The following is a 16,403-nucleotide window of genomic DNA, read 5'->3' on the forward strand; positions in this document are numbered from 1 at the left end:
GCAGGGAGTGCAGGAAGAGGGGATTGGACAGGGCCTTCTGCAGCCAGTGCCCTGGCCTCTGCTTGCAGGTGCATGGCTGTCTTAGGGTCTGGGGGGAGTGGGTGGGACAGGGTGCTGCTGGGGCCAGCAGGGCCAACACCATGGCCAGCAGGAGCATAGGGCGCTGGTTGTTCCTGGCAGGGGCCAGCTGGAGCAGCGGGCTGCTGAGCATCGCTGGCAGGGGCAGGAACAGCCCTGTCATGGGGAGGCAGGGTGGGCAAGGAGGGAGTTAGTGCATGCTGTCCCTGCACTGGACATGTGGCTCCTGGGCAGGGAAGGGGCTGGGCAGGGATCAGAGTTTCCCAGATGCCTGCCAAGTGCTGGCAGTTGGCTCTGGCTTCAAGATGGCTGCCAAGTGCCAGCAGCCCTGTGGCTGGAGGCTGGAACCTGCCCCCCTGATGGCCACAGGGACACATGGCAGGGCTGCAGGGACTTGGGACTAACTTTAGTGTCAAGTCTCTGCACATGTAGACACCTTCCAAAAAACACTTAATACACATTAACTTAATGCACATTAAATTTTAATCACACTTAAATGCACATGTAAACATGCCCTAAGTAGGCTAGTGTTTAAAAGCTTGAGTCCCATTGAACTCATTGTGGGCCCTGCACACTGAAAATGGAGCCAGTATTTAGGTGTCTAACTTGGAAAAACCCCACTTGATTTGGCTGATATAAGTTCTCTGAGGCAAAGGCATCACTACCAGCCAGGTATCACATGGCTTTGCTGATATGATATGTCCTCCCTCTGGGATACAATGACGATAGGTAGGGGAGCAGAGATTTGACTATTTAGCTACCCAGGATCTCTTGCTATGGGTCCTTATGAATGTCTTAAGTCTATTCCCCCTTATGACTTTCCTGAATGGAAAAAGTTTCGTTATTGACAAGAGGTGCTAGTGAGCATATAAGAACTGCCATACTGAATCGATCCACAGGTTCATCTAGCCCAGGAGTGTGCATCTCACAGTGGCAGAGAGCGCACAGTTAACCCTGGACTGAAAACAACCAAAGACAAACTACCTTCAGTGCTGTTTCTGAAAGCAGAAAAGCAAGCATTGATGCTTCTGCTGTTTATCTTGGATTGCTATTTTTCTCCTGCCTGTGTGGTTCCATCTGCACAACACAAGATGGTGCTGCAGCTTCCCACAAAGGGTAAATGGGAATGAAAGCGATTGGGATGAGGGAGTGAACACATACCATGAGCAGGCACACACAAACCCAGAGACAGACAAACACAAGGCCACACATTACAGGTTACATAGACATGTACATATAGACATATGGCATCCTATTCTGGACCCCAGTAAGACCACGGTATACCATTCACATTAAACAAAGTAGCCTTAAGCTCCTAACCTGCTGCTTGGAGATGCTCTCTCAGGAAGGAATACCCAGGTGGCAGAGAACCAGATTAGCAAAGAGAGCTGTTCCAAAATGGAAACCTGGTGAATTTGTTTCTGGTTCATTTTTTCGAAAAGTGTACAAAATATTATTTAAATAATTTTAATTTCCCATGATACAATTGTCCACCCCTTTGTCTTCCTTTTCTCTTGCAATTGAAAGAAATACAGTAAATCATTTCACAAGTGCTTCTGCCCCACTTTGTCCATGTTTTAAGGGGTGTTTTGTTTCTGTTGCTGGTGTTTTATCCCTTTCCCTCTTTTGTAACTCCGTTGCTTACTAGAACTTCCTCCACTTTGGAAAAGCTCCAGGGTGGCAGGGTTAGAGAATTTGATTTTCCCCCCTGCCACTTGGAAGTTTTTCACCAAGTTTTATGCCAAAAACATTGTTTTACCAGCCTGTGGGGTTGAAGTCCTATACAGCCTTCTCCATTTATATGTATGTCTGGTAAATGCATACAGAACAGCAGTCCCAAGTTTTTGCCTCTTGCTTCCATTACGCAGATAATCAGTGTTTGGTTCATTGGTTAAGCATGTAAACTGCTTAAGTGCATAGCAACACTTTGGCCCTAGGGTCTACTTTGCAATGTGATTTTATTCCCATTAACAACATAATTGGTGAAATGGACTCAGAACCATCAACTCAAGGTTCTTAATTCAGCCTTGAAATAAGTCCTGACTTTTCAAAGCTGCTGTGAGAGGTATAAGGCACTCTGAGAAACAAAGTAAGGGAGACTTAGGGCCCTGCTGCAAAAATGTTGATTGGTGGTAATGGTAGCTTAAAGTTTGGAGCAGTCACACCCTTAGTTTAGAAACTTTCTCTGACTGTCCCCCACCTGCACATCTGTGACTTGCCATTGCAGGCCTGGTGAGCAGGGGCAGGACTAGGGGCTGCAACTGTGAGTTGCCATTAGAGGGCTGGTGAGCCACGACAGGCTCTAGGGGTGGAGGTATGAGCGATTCTGGGATACTTGAGGACTTCAGCTTGGGTGGCACGTCTGTAGAGAGTGTCCAACCTTAATGGACAGGAGCCGGGTAGTGAGGATCAGAGATAATTCTGCCCTGGAGTGGCATAACTTTGAGCCCCATAATGAGAGCTTAAACCACAGGCGCTTGTTTCAATTTAGGGGTTTCCATCATTGTTATGGCGAGGGGCCCGATTCTTTTTTTTTTTTTTCTGGCAGAGCCTGCCCTTGACTGGTGGGTGAGCTGCCAGCGGGCTGAGCAGCCCCTGAGCTGTGGAGGGCCCCAGTTCTTCCCTCCATGGTGGTGGCATCCCCTGGGGCCTCCCAGGCAGGCTGCTAGCAGGCCAGGTACTGCCCCAGCTTGGAGGCAGCACCCAGCCTGATCCAACTCTTCCCTGACCCTGAGCTGAGGCAGCACAAGGACCACTGGCAGCCCACTGAAGGCAGCAGCAATGAGGATCCTTTTTTTATGTGGAGCCTGCCTGCCTGTCCCACTGCCAGGGGGCAAGCTGACTAATAGCTGCAATGCATTGTTGCAAACTCATTTAAAACTCCCCAAACTCCTGCACGTGTACAGTGTGATGCCATTAAGCCATACAAAGTGACATTTTCATCATGTGTACATGGTAATGGTGTCACATGTACAAGAGCCCTTTAAAGTGTTAATGTGTGGACAATCCAGGGGTTAAGAGCTCCAGGAGTCACCCAGAATTACCATGTAACAAGGCCTTTAATGGGGTATCTTCATGCAGCATTGTTAAAGAGCATTGCATACACTCCAGGTAAGTGTGTAGTTTTGTTTTTTCTCATCCCAAGGCTATGCACTGTGCTTATCCCCATAAACCCATATAACCTCAGACAGCTTCCCCCAAGTGGTGTTCCCTGCTGAAGCAGGTAGCAATAACTACAAGATGGGAGGTCAGGGCAATGGAAGTGATCCAGCATTTTTTGGAGGGAAGCAGGAGTCATTGCCCTTCCTCTTTCTCTGGCTCTGCGGAAGCCTCTGCATTTGACCTTTGTGTGTCTGCTACACAGGGAGGGGAGAATGGTTAGGCAGGAAAATGGATGAGAGATGACATGCCTCTGCAGAGTCATCCCCTTCCAAGCACCCAGAGCCATCACAAAGGAACTGCTGACCCTGAAGTGTTAGACAAGAAAACAAAGCTGTGTAATTCCCACTCTCACTGATGTCAAGAGGAAGGCTGTCACTGACTGTCATGGGAGGAGGATAAAGCCTAGTCAGTTTTCTACACCCCCCTCCTCTCTTCTGCTTTTATGTTTGGTATCTCCCCCATTCATATACACAGCTTTCACAGCATCTGGTGATGTGTGAGCTTCAGCTCAGGAAAGCTTCAGTTATATATATAACTTTCCTGGGCTTCAGTTATATATATCCTGATATATAGATATAGATATCCTTCCAAATATATTTATTATGTCTATGCGAAATTTCGCTGGGTGTTTCGTTTCAAAGCTGATTCGACTCCTTTCAAGCTCAAAACAGCAAAATCAAAATGAAACAAAAGGCTTCAAAACAGCCTCAAAACAAAACAAGGGCATTTGAAACATTTCAAAAATTTCTAAATGTTTCAAGTTTCAAATCTGGGCTTGCTTGCAGGGAAACAAAGTAAGGAGAGGGAGGGGTAAGAGGGGGGAAGGACTGCTCACACATTGACATGCGTAGCTGGCCAGTGAGTGTGATCCTTCCCTGAGGTCCCTTCCAATCCCAGTGCTCTGGGGGAGGGACAGAAAAACAGCTGCACCTTAACACACACACACACACGCACACGCACACGCGCAGGCATCACAAGTTTTGTTTGTCAGCAGCTTGAGGTGCAGTTCCCCAGAAACCCCTGCACCTATCTCCTTGAAACTTGGCAAGCTTCATGGCCTCAGCAGGGGCTCCCCTCCCTGCTCTTTTCATTCAAAGCAGGCAGGAAATGACAAAGTTATAGGCAGGTTCATGATTCCCCACTATAACCTATGGGCAAAACGTCGAAACAGCAAAGCAATTTCGAAGAAATTAAATGGAACAGTGCTTTTGAAATGAAATGAAACAAAACACTGTCCCATTGAAATGGCGAAACGGAAGTCAAAACGAAACAGTGCTGTTTCTCACAGCCCTATCATATATATGTGTGTGTGTGTGTGTGTGTGTGTGTGTGTGTGTGTGTGTGTATGGGAGGGAGACACTTTATGGAGATACAAAGAAGAAGCTTGAGGGTGACTGTGGCACCAATGGTATTTTCACTCCAAATTCTTTCAGAGCCTGCGGAGTAAGTTAGGCTATATTGGTCGTGTGTAGATAAAACGAGAGGTATGTGTACACAGCACTTTAAAGTGGGCTAAATGCTTTTGCACAGCTTTAATGGTGTCAGTGTTTGCACTCCTTGGCGGCATATTGCGCATTAATTCCAGCCACTGCAGGAAATTTGGCTGTGTAATGTGCATTAAATGACTTGCGGGGTAGCAAACTAAAACTCCTCAAAGGAGTTTTAGTTTTTTTCCCCTATAGCCGCGAAGCAAAGCACTAGGCTCCGTGCAGCCCCACAGCTCTGCAGGAAGCCCTGCAGGCAGCCTGACAACAGCCGTGGAAAGCAGGATCCACCCAAGAAAAGTGGCGAGCCTGATCTTCCGCGCCCCCTGCTTCTCCCTGGAGCCTGCCTGCCTCCCTGAGCTGTGTGGGGGCCCGGTGCTTCCCTCCATGGCTGCGGTGCCCCCTGGGACCGCCCAAGCCAGGTGCCTGCAGGCAGGTGCCACCTGGTGGAGGCTGCTTCTGCTATGGGGGAAGCACCAGACCCCCCTTGCAGCCCAGGGACCACTCTGCCCAGTGGCAGCTCACCCTCCCCTCCCCGCCAGAGAGGCAGGTAAGGTGTGTGAATTATATGGGGGTTTAATCAGCCCTAAATTGAAGCAGTGTTTTTTAAAACCCGCCACTTCAGTTTAGGGCCCCTATTTCATTTACACATGCCCCTTGACATTAGGTTGGGCACTGCTAGGAAGAGCATCTGGGAAAACATGCTCCTGTTCTGTGTGTGCCTAGAACCAAAAAAGTCTCTCTCTCTCACTCACACACACTTTGGTTAGTCTATAAGGTGCAAATCTACCTTACCTTCTTCTTGACTTCAGACTAACACACCTAACTGCATCCCCTATGTGTGGCCTGCCAGTGGCAGAGTTGGTCATTAATAAGTATGTATCCGCTATAATTTTACAGTGTCTCAAACTTTAGCCTTGTTGAACCTGCCTGCCTATACCAATATAAAACAACTGAAGCAAGAGCACCCAGGCAAAGCCACATTTCTCCACAGGCTCTTCCCCTGTTTCACTTCTATCTGCTGACTCTCACTCTATCTTTTGGAATAAAGGCTGTCTATTGAACTAGTCTGGTAGTTGAATAGTTGCCTGCACTGCTGCTCTGCTGGCCCACTGGTTGGCAGACACTCCATTTCCATGATGGGTGGCACTGTGTAAACTGCCTGGGAACATTCTTTGCAATCCTGGGCTTGCACTGTCCCCAAGGGAAGTACTGCTGGTCAGAAAATACGAGGAGGATTTTGCAGGCGGTGGTGGGTGGGTTTTCTTTTAATGGTGTTTTGAAAGCCCATGCAAAAATACTGCAAATAGAAAGTTGTCTCGGCTAAAGAATCCAGAATATGGAGTGGTAAAAAAGGAATGGGCAAATGTTCCCAGGCAGTTCTGGACAATCCTACAGCAAAGAGCAACTCTGAATTAAAAGCAGCATTACTGAATTGTTTGTACTAATAATTACCTTTCTACCAGCAAGAATATGAGCTTCTGCATCATTGTGGTCTTTGTGATGCCATCCCTGGGCCTTATAGAACAGAGATGTCAAAGATATGGCCTGTGAGCTGGATCTGGCCCATGAAGCTGTATCATCCAGTCCCCAGTGCTATCTGTGGGGCTCAGAGTGACCCACAGGCATCATTCAGGGTGTGCTGCATGGTCCCGTGCAATGCCTGTGGAGGGGTGGAACAGCCGCTGCGTGCAGCTCCAGGTCTATGCTGTATGCTATAGCCACTCCAGGGCTGTGTGGTAGGGCTGTGCAAAGCTTTGGGTGCTGATTCGATTCAGAGGAGATACAGCCTGTTTCGGTGGCCGAATCTCCAAATCTGAATCAAATCAGGGGACCAGTTAAAAGGTCTGAATCAATTCAAAGCTCTCCAAATCAATTTGGAAAAGATTCGGAGAGCTTCAATGATTCGGGCAGTCCCTGCCAGCTGCAGCAGGGAGCTGGAGCTGGACTCAGAGCTGGTAAGTAGAGGCTGGGGAGGGGGTCCTGGCAGAGGGGACCATGGGGGGACCCTTGCCAGGCCCCATCTCCTGCCTACTCCCCCAGTCCTCCCCACGGCTGCCCCGCCTGCCCCAGCTCTGGCCCTTTAAGAAAAAAACAAGCAAAATCCCCAGCTCACCAGCTCCTGCAGTGGCCTCAGGGCTTCGGGGGGCTCATGCAGAGCCCTCCACACAGCGTGGGGCAGTGGGGGTGCAGCAAGGATCACCCCCCTCCAGGCAGGAACCAGTGAGTCCAAGGTGTTTTTTCTTAAAGGGCTGGAGATGGGGCAGGTGGGGCATCCATCGGGGGCTGGAGGAGTGGGGAGGGGTTGGGGGACTCGTGCAGAGCCCCCATGCAGTGTGGGGCAGTGGGGGGCAGCAGGGATTCCCCCTCCCCCCCCGCACCTGGCAACACCTGGTGAGTGTAGGCTTGTTTTTTCAAAGTGCCGGGATCTGGGGCAGGCAGGGCACCCATTGCCGGGACTGGGAGAGTGGGTGGGGGATGGGCCTGTGTCATTCCACTGATTCAGCAGCTTCCGAATCTCCAGATCAGATTCAGCCGAATCAATTTGGGACAGTGATTCGAATCACTGAATCAAATCACTGTCCCCCAAATCAGCTGAATCCGAAACGAATAGTAGCCACTTCGCACAGGCCTACTGTGTGGCACAGCTTTGCACCAAATGGTCCCGTGCAATGCCTGTGGAGAGATGAAGTGGCCGCTGTATGCAGCCCCGGGGCCATATTCCATGCTGCGGCCACTCCAGGGCAGTGCAGCACAGAGCAGGACTGGAATGTGGGGCCGGTCTGTGGGTCCAGTCTAACCCAGGGACCAGCCCTACCTGGGCCAGGATGAGTTTGACACCCCTTGTGTAGAAGAACAAGAAAAAGTGCAGCAACTCAGAATAAAATTATTTCAATGACCAGATGCCACTAATAAAAAAAAAACCCCAGCACTCAAACCCTGCATTCACGTTGTTATATTTAATTATGTGCACTCTTTCAGCACCCTGTCAACTGTCAGATGCCTATCTGTTCTCTAAATTCATCAAGGATAATGGTTCTCTGGGGATATGAGAATACAGAAATTGGAAATCTCTTGAAACTGGGCCTTCATTTGGTCATTTTGGTGCACCAAAAATCTGAGCAGGATGGTATGTTTGGGGCAGGGCCTGTGTCTTCCTCTGGGTATTGTGTTGAACTGATTACATTCACTGAGCTCACCCAGCAGCATTAGTCAAACATACTTGTTAGTTTTGCATATCACCTCCTTGTATAAACGTAGACCCATTTCTGTGCCTTCCTTCATGCTGCGCCTTGCATCAGAATGCCAGTTCTGACCCCTGCAGATAGCTAACAGAAAGTCAGCTAGAGAGATGTGGACAGAGGCAGACATCAGGTCTGGTTTCATCCTTCATGTTAACAGTACAAGTGTTTTCCTAAAGCCAGTGATGCTGTGGTTCCTTGAGAACGCTCCACCCCTTTTGCTTGGCACTGCAGAGCTGCCCATTCTTCGGAGCTCTTCTCCAAGCCTACCTCTACTATGATATCCAAAAGAAATGGTTCAGGGGAAGGCACTTAGTAGAGAGAAGCTTTTATTCAAATGAGTATATAACAGGGTGGGGCCCCTAGGGATGGCCGTGTTACCCCTTGGGCTCCTTAACCATGCCAGTCTTGCACAACAGGCACCCTCTGTCTCACCTGCCATGTCTTGCTGGTACTGTTAGTATAGGGAGGCTGCCCTTGATCTTTTATGCTTGGATACAGACTTGCCGAATCCTACTGAACCCTGGGGTTCATAGACCCCTTGGCATCCCACTTCACGATGAATGTCTCCTGAGATACTCTCAGCCCACTGGGCTATATGCGTGGCTCCAACCGCCCCTTTACCACGCCCAAGCCCTGCAGATGGTAATGATGTTGTCTCGCCTACGCCTTGCTATAATTTGGCCCACTTGTCCTCCCTAGGCTCTCCGTCGCCCTGTCTCTGTGCCTCACTGGTGCCGGGGCCTGGTCACCCCCTTGTCACTGCGCCCTCTGATGCCGTGGGCTGTGCACCCTGAATACTGTGCCCACGCTGGCACTGGGGTCCCCACACTGTAGTGGGCCCCCAATGAGGCCTCCTCCTTCCCCAATAGCCTCCCCCAAACCACCGGTGTTATCAAACAGCAAACAAACAACAGCAAACAAACATGAGCCCCTGGGCTGTAATGTAACACAAAAGTTTGGGGTATGCTCTGCTCCTTTAAAAGAGTAAAACTTCTTCTCTGGTGCTAAGTGCTTAGTAGGCAAGGGTACCTTGTGGGCTCCTGGAGCCCCATTAGCCCTAAAAGGCTAATCTGATGGCTGCTGCGTCTCGGGGCCATTCCTCCCTGGAGGCTCCTTCTCCCTTGGTCACAGCAGAGAACTGCCTCCTAGTCCCAGCCCCAGGGTTTATATGGGCCCAGGGCCCTGCCTCTTCCAGCCAGCTGACCAGGTGCAGGTGCGGCCAATTTCCTCATTAGCCAGTTGTCATGGTAGCCTGCACCTGGGCTCTTGTCTGGCTCTTTGGGCTCTCTCCCCAGGCAATCTCTGCCCTTAGAGGAGCAGGCTCCTTAGTGCCCTGCGACAGAGTGTAAAATACATTTCCATATCTAAGCTGTTTCCATGAAAGGGACCACAACATGTGAGGCTTACTCTAGAACGGCAGTCATCTCAAATTGAGTCCAGTGCTGCCCCAGTACATGACCAGGCAAGAACTGGCGCAAAATCCAGAATCATAACTCCTCTCCCATATGCTGTATTCTGCAGGCTGTCCTTCTTCCAAATAGATTCAGCTGCATTCTCTCCGAAGAGTCCCTAATGGTTTACAGGGCTGGCACCACAGTATGTCAAGTCATGACTAGTTTACATGGTAGATTATGTCCGTAACAGAAAGCCTGGACAACAACCTGAGATGCCTCAGTCCAGTGTTAGTCATGCTGCATGCGCGAAATAGGTGTTATCCTCTGTGCTTATGACTAGCAGCCTGTGGAATGTCTATCAGGAAATGCAGTCAAAAGGATGTGAAATGAGATGAGGAATTGAGAGCTTCTACCATGCTAATGGAGAAGAGACTATAGCAAGTTTTCATGAGACCAGACCTGTGGGGAGAGCTTAGCCAGGATATGTTCATTAAAAATAAATGAAAGCAAGAGGTTTTGGATTGGCTTCAGAGCATGATGATGACACAAACTCTTCTGGGAGCTCTGGAAGGAAGAGTCTTTATGGAGATGCAGGGAAGACGCTTGAGGGTGGCTGTGGCACCAATGGCATTTATCACTCCAATGTCTTCCAGAGACTGTGCTGAGTTAGGCTATATCCACATCAGGTTGAACATTGCTAGGAAGAGCATCTGGGAAAACAGCATGTTCCTGTTCTGTTTGTGCCTAAAGCCAAAAAAGTCATATTATCACTTTTTGTGGGTCCCCAGGATACATCCAGTGCTCCTCTCAGGCTACAGTGCATTGTGCTTATTAGAGAGGCTGCGTGAGACTTTTTTTTTTTAGTGGTGGGTGTGCACAGATCAGGAGCAAGTGGGCATGGCATGTTTTCATGGCAGCACACACTAACATGGTTTGTACAAGTGCAAGACTGAAGGGTGGGTTGCACAAGCCAGAGTCCAGCAGATTGGAGTCATGTGCTGGGGAAGCTGCACAGCTCTGCTGATACACCTCGCCCCAGCTGCAGATCCTGTTATTCCAGTGCTGGGGCTCCCCATGCTCTTCTACTGCTACAACTCAGCCCTGAGCTCCATCACCCCTTGCTTCTTCCAGTCTGCAGCTCCCCACACACAGCTTGTACGAGTTGGCCAACAAGTCATTTTTAACCTGTGTAACCCATCAGGGGAACATACAGTTACTTTGATAAACAGTTTCTAAAGGAAATATTTTTTTTCAGTCAGAATCCAAAATTTTATTTTAATTAGTCTCTCTCTCAAATTGAAAAAAAAATTTTTTTTTTCTTTGTTGGTTGGTTAGTTTTTAGTTTCTTCTCTTCCCTCATGAAGTAAAATGAAAAGCCAACATAGAAAATTAAACAAAAAATCTTGTTTTTCCCCCAAATTCTCCCTCTCTGATAATCTGTTTTACCTGAAATGTGGGTAAAAACAAAATTAATGAAAATATTACTTTTTTCAAATTATTTTAACCTTTAAAACACTTTTTTATCACACTACTGCAGCTTCCTGAGCCTGACGAAGGGTTTTTGAACCCGAAAGCTTGCTTAATAACTATTCTCCAACCATTTGGGTTGGTCTAATAAAAGATATCAAATTCACCCAAGGAACCTTGTCTGCCTTTTTTATCAAGGCATTCTAGTGGGGGAAAAGAGAGAAAATGTTAACACCCCCTCCCCCTGCCGCCCCCAGGAAATAAAAAAAGGAAGAGAGACTAATGTTCCATGAGATGGAAAGTTATCCTAATTTCTAGACAATATTTTTGTGAGCACCCAAAACAAATGGTTTCTTTTCCCTAGAATTTTCTTTTAGACCTTAAAAAAAAATTAAAAATCACAGAAGGCTATGGAGTGGCCATAGATTTTACCGTTTTCCTCTGTATCTAATAAGATAGGGAATCTATAAAGGGTTGTTCAAGAAGGGGGTAGATGTGGCATTTGGAGACTCTTGCCACTAGTGTCTGCCAGGCTGAAAGAGTTGCAGGACCCCGTTAACCTGTAGATGGTGCTACAGCTATGACCGAAGGAGCCATCATGGCTCTAACAATAGCATATCATCCTCTTAGCAAGTTTTTGTAGATGTTTGAGCAGCTGCTCTGCAGTCTGCCCAGATGAAAGGAAGGGTCCTTGGAGACCAGCACGGGGAAGCCATTTTTCTGGCAGGGGGAACCTTCAAATACAAATATTTCAAAACCCTTTTTCTTTGCAGTCGCCATCCTGGTGCATGCAAAGAACCACAATAAAGCAAGTGAAGGCACCATGGTCAAATGGAATTCTCACCCCAGTAGGCCGTCTGCAGCCAATAAAGAATTAGATGGAAGCTTGTGGTTAAAGTGGTAGCGTCAGGGCTTCTTCAAGCATGCAACCAGTTTTTGTTCCCCCTCCTATTTGTAGTCAAGCTTCTGTAATGTGTTAAAGGTATTTCTCATTCCAAAACAAAGCCTTCAGCCCTCCTTATTTCTAAACTACAGTTAATAAATGCTAGGAAAAAACACCCACAAACACTGAGTGACAAGAAACCCATGTGCATTGTATCATTCAGTCCTCCTTGTGTCAAAGAACTGCCAATGGCATCAGTCAGCACTCAGTAGCAATCTGTTGTATACAGTCCAACTGCCATGAGCAACTCTGTGCTTATTAAAGATGGTCAAAAAGCCTGAGACTGAAACTATTCAATCTTCGCAGGTTAGTCTAGGCTGTGTAGATTGAACCAAAAAGCAAGTGAATAGGCATTCAGGTTTGATTCCAGAAAATGAATATGCAGTGCAGTGGCACTGCAGGCATTCTGCATACGCCTGCAGTGGCTCATGCCAGAAGCCAGGGGGCTCTAGAACATACCTCCCTGCTGGTCTGGGGCATCCAGCTAGGGCCAAGGCTAGCCTGCCCACCTTGGGGGTGGGTTGTGGAAGAAGTTCAAAGCATCCTGGGATGCTGAGGGACTGTGAGTTAACTTGGATCCAGAGGGAATCTGGGACAGAAGTTCAATAAACCGATTTAAATTAAATCAGTTAATTCTCATACGACATCCATCCAGGTTTATCTTTAATCAGTTTTGGCACTGAATTTCTGTTGTGTTACAGATTTGACCCAGGTTCTGATCACTTATACTGGTTTATGTATAAACTCACTCCATATGCAGTGCAGCCCAAATATGTGTAATGTAAGTGCTGTCTGATGTATACCCAGTTTGGGGCATGCTTGTTTGTATCCACCCAGCACTGTTCCGACAGTGGCTACATCACATTTGTGGAGCAGGGGCTGTTGTGTGCCTGGAGGGGACTGTGAATACTGCACAGAGACATTCTGGGGTGCAGCACAGAGGCAGTATAAAGATGCCCTGAATGTTTATCAATGCAGCAGGGATGTAATCAGTAAAATTTTTACTTTATGTATGTTACAGGTAGTCCTCGGACTAGTGACACAATTGGTTCCTGAAATCCGCATCTTAAGTCAAAACGTTGTAACTTGGTACTAACTTTCTCATAAGAAACAATGTTATAAATGGGGGATTGGTTCCTGAACTAAGGCCCAATACCCTATTTTCACCAAAAATATCCCAGAATATTGTACTCGATCAATTATAAATGAGTAATATAGCTACATTAATGTATTTATATTGTAAATAGCAATCATATTGATTTGGAAGGACTTCTCTGAGGTGACTGCTAAACTTTTTGAAAGGCTCTTGGTTGGACTTTTTGAAGGGTTCTTGGCTGGCGTCTTCTCAGGAGTCTTGGCTGCAGGTTTTTCTGGAGTCTTGTCTGCTTTCTTAAAGAAAGTGTCCAAGGAAGTTTGGACAGATGTTCTCCAGGGAGATGGGCAACACAGTGAACTTGTTCTCTGCTGTGGAGTTGCATTGGATCAAGTGTCATGAAGTCGAAACAGACATCATAAAGTTGAAACATGGTGTCAATTTTTATAAACGTTGTAAGCACGAAATGTTGTAACTCAAAATGTTGTAAGTTGAAGACTGCTTGTACTCTAAAAGCTTTAGGCCATCTATGACATCACCAAGTGTCAATGGAGCTTGGATTTGTGATGATAATCTGTGTTTTCTTTCTTCTCTAACTTCAGTTACACTAAAATCTACACAATGATTCAAATCCCATCCCTTTTAGTTAGTTGTTTTTAGCAGAGATATCCTAAATGCAGTGTTGTGGCTTAAACAAACACCACTAGCATTGAACCCATGTTTGTACAGCACTAGCTCCATTGGACAGGACATGTCATGAGGATGCCAGACAACCAGCTTGCAAGACAGGTCCTATATTCCCAATTTATTGATGGTCACCACCTCTGGAGGTGGGCAAAAGAAGAGACTCAAGGACACCTGGAAAGTCAACCTAAAGAAATGTGATATTAATATCAATATCTGGGAGGCTCAAGCACTGAAATGTCCCCAGTGGTGCCATGATGTGCAACAAGGCATCAATCATTTTGAGCAGGTTTGCCTCACTAAGGAGGTGGAGAGATGAGAGAGAAAAAAGGAAAGAGCTGTAACCTGACATCACCAGATCTACTCATTCCTCCTGGAATTATTCACCATATCTGCAGTCAAACATGTCAATCTCGAATTGACCTCCACAGTTGTCTACTGACTCATTGATGACTTCCCTATTTAATGGAAGATTGTCATCCTCTTATTGAGGGACAACACTGGTGATGATCAGAAAGTCAACTCCTCCAGTCAGGTCATTTTGATGTGGTCACTCAAAAATCCAAAAATGTACTCTCTGTACTCTCCAGCATTAGGCCAAGTGTTATAAAAAGACAGACCCTAACGTCATTTGTCTATAAAAATATCTATCTATAAAAAGACAGACCCTAACAGCATTCTTTTGAGCCAAAAGAGATCTTATGAGGGTCAAGAAGGACAAGTGTATAAAGTCCTGCATATAGTGTGCCCTTGTTGCCAAGAAGGCTAACAGCATGCTGGGCTACATTAGTAGGCGCATTGCCAGCAGATCAAGGGAAGTCATTATTCCCCTCTGCTCAGCATTGGTGGGGCCACACCTGGAGTAATGTGTCCAGGTTTGGGCTCCCCCCTACAGAAAGGATGTGGACAAGAGAGAGTCCAGTGGAGAGCAACAAAAATGGTTAGGGAACTGGGGCACATGACTTATGAGGAGAGGTTGAGGGAACTGGACTTATTTAGTCAGCAGAAGAGGAGACTGAGGAGGGATTTGATAGCAGGTTTCAACTACCTGAAGGGTCATTCCGAAGAAGATGGAGCTGTTCTCACTGTTGGCAGATGACAGAACAAGGAGTAATGGTCTCAAGTTACAGCAAGGGAAGTTTTGGTTGGATATTAGGAAAAACCTGCTCATTAGGAGGGTAGTAAAACACTGGAACAGGTTACCTAGAGAGGTGGTTGGAGATTTTTAAGACCCGGGTAGACAAAGCCTTGGCTAGACAAAGCCTTAGCTGGGACAGTATAGTTGGGCATGGTCCTGCTTTGAGCAGGGGGTTGGATTAGATGACCTCCTGAGATCCCTTCTAACCCTAATTTTCTAAGATTCTATGATTCTGTGGTCATTATTGGCAACAGAGGCAAGAGATGATGAAAATCACTTTCTCCATCAATTGTTAACTGAAAACCGGAATAGATGAAGATTTAAGAGACTTAAGTCATAAACTTTTTCTACATGAAGCCTACAGGCTCCTAGAAGAGATTGGCAATGCTGAACCAAACTTATGGGCAGCTATGGAATGGCCTGACTGCTGGGAAAGGTCAGACTTATTCCTGGAGCATTTTATACCAACACCAAACAAGTCCTGCACTGGGCACAACCTTGACAGTGAAGCATGGGTCAAGCTGAAAAGACTGAGATTAGGATATGGACGCTTTAAAACAACACTTCACAACATGAACATCTTGGACACCCCCTGTGTGAATGTGGTGTCCAACAAACAGCACAGCACTTAATGGAAAGCTGCAATCTTTACAAATGCCCAGACAGAACAGATGGAGTTCGCACATTGGGTGCATCTATACATGCTAAAAGAAGGTGTAAAAAATCTAGTATCAAAAACAAGCCAGCAGAAAAAAAGTGAGGTAACTGGAAGCTCGGGTCCTCCAAAGAGATCCTCTGGTAGTCAGCCAGAGCTTCTCTATGGCTGCCCCTTGCCTCAGTGCTGAAGCATGCAGGGCAGCCCAGACCGGTGCAGGCTGCAGCCTGATAGGACCAGACTCCATCCCAGGTAAAGTAAGTGACTGGGGATGGTGGGCGTTGTGTGGGTCAGGACAGGACTATGGGTCTGTGGGGGGATGCTCAGGAGGGTTGTATCCCCTGCCTGCCCCACATAAGGCCCACAGCCCCCTGCAGCAGTAGCAGCAGCTATCAGGTGTTTGAGGCCCTCCTGACACAACCCCCCTGCGGTGTGGGGCAGCATGGCTTGGCCTTGGCCGCCTGGCACCTGGCACTATTTGTGCCAATTTGTGGAGGACTGTGCACCTTCGCCACCTGGGGCCCTACACCACTCACACAGACCTCCTGTCATGCTGGGCTGGGTCCTGCATGCACAGGCCCCGCCCACCATCAGGCCTGGCTGGTTCCATGCACAGGACCCGGCTCAGCCTGGCACAACAAGTGGTCCCTGAGAGTGGCGCAGGGCCCCAGGTGTTAGCCCAAGCTGCCTGAAGGTGCATGACCCCACGCCAAGCCAGTCCAGGCCCATGCAATTAAGCACAGGCAGCGCTGGGTGCCAGGTGGCTGGGGCCGAGCTGCACTGCTCAACACCATGGGAGGACTGTGCCAGGAGGGCCCCGAGCCCTGCGATAGCTGCTGGTGCTGCGGGGCAGCTGTGGGCCATGCAGGACCATGTGACAAGCTGGGGAGGGCATCAGGGCCAAGTGGGGGGTGCATGTGGGCCCTGTGGGGGTGGCATGTGGGCCCTGTCAGGGGGGCATGTTGGCCTTGTCAGGGGGTGTAGGCCGTATGCCGTGTGGGAGGGCTGCGCCCTGTTTGGGGGGGCAGGGGACCCACCCCTCCTAAGCAGCCCCCCCAAC

The sequence above is a fragment of the Alligator sinensis genome, unplaced genomic scaffold, assembly GCF_000455745.1.
Source record: "Alligator sinensis unplaced genomic scaffold, ASM45574v1 scaffold809_1, whole genome shotgun sequence".
Classification (NCBI taxonomy): Eukaryota; Metazoa; Chordata; order Crocodylia; family Alligatoridae; genus Alligator; species Alligator sinensis.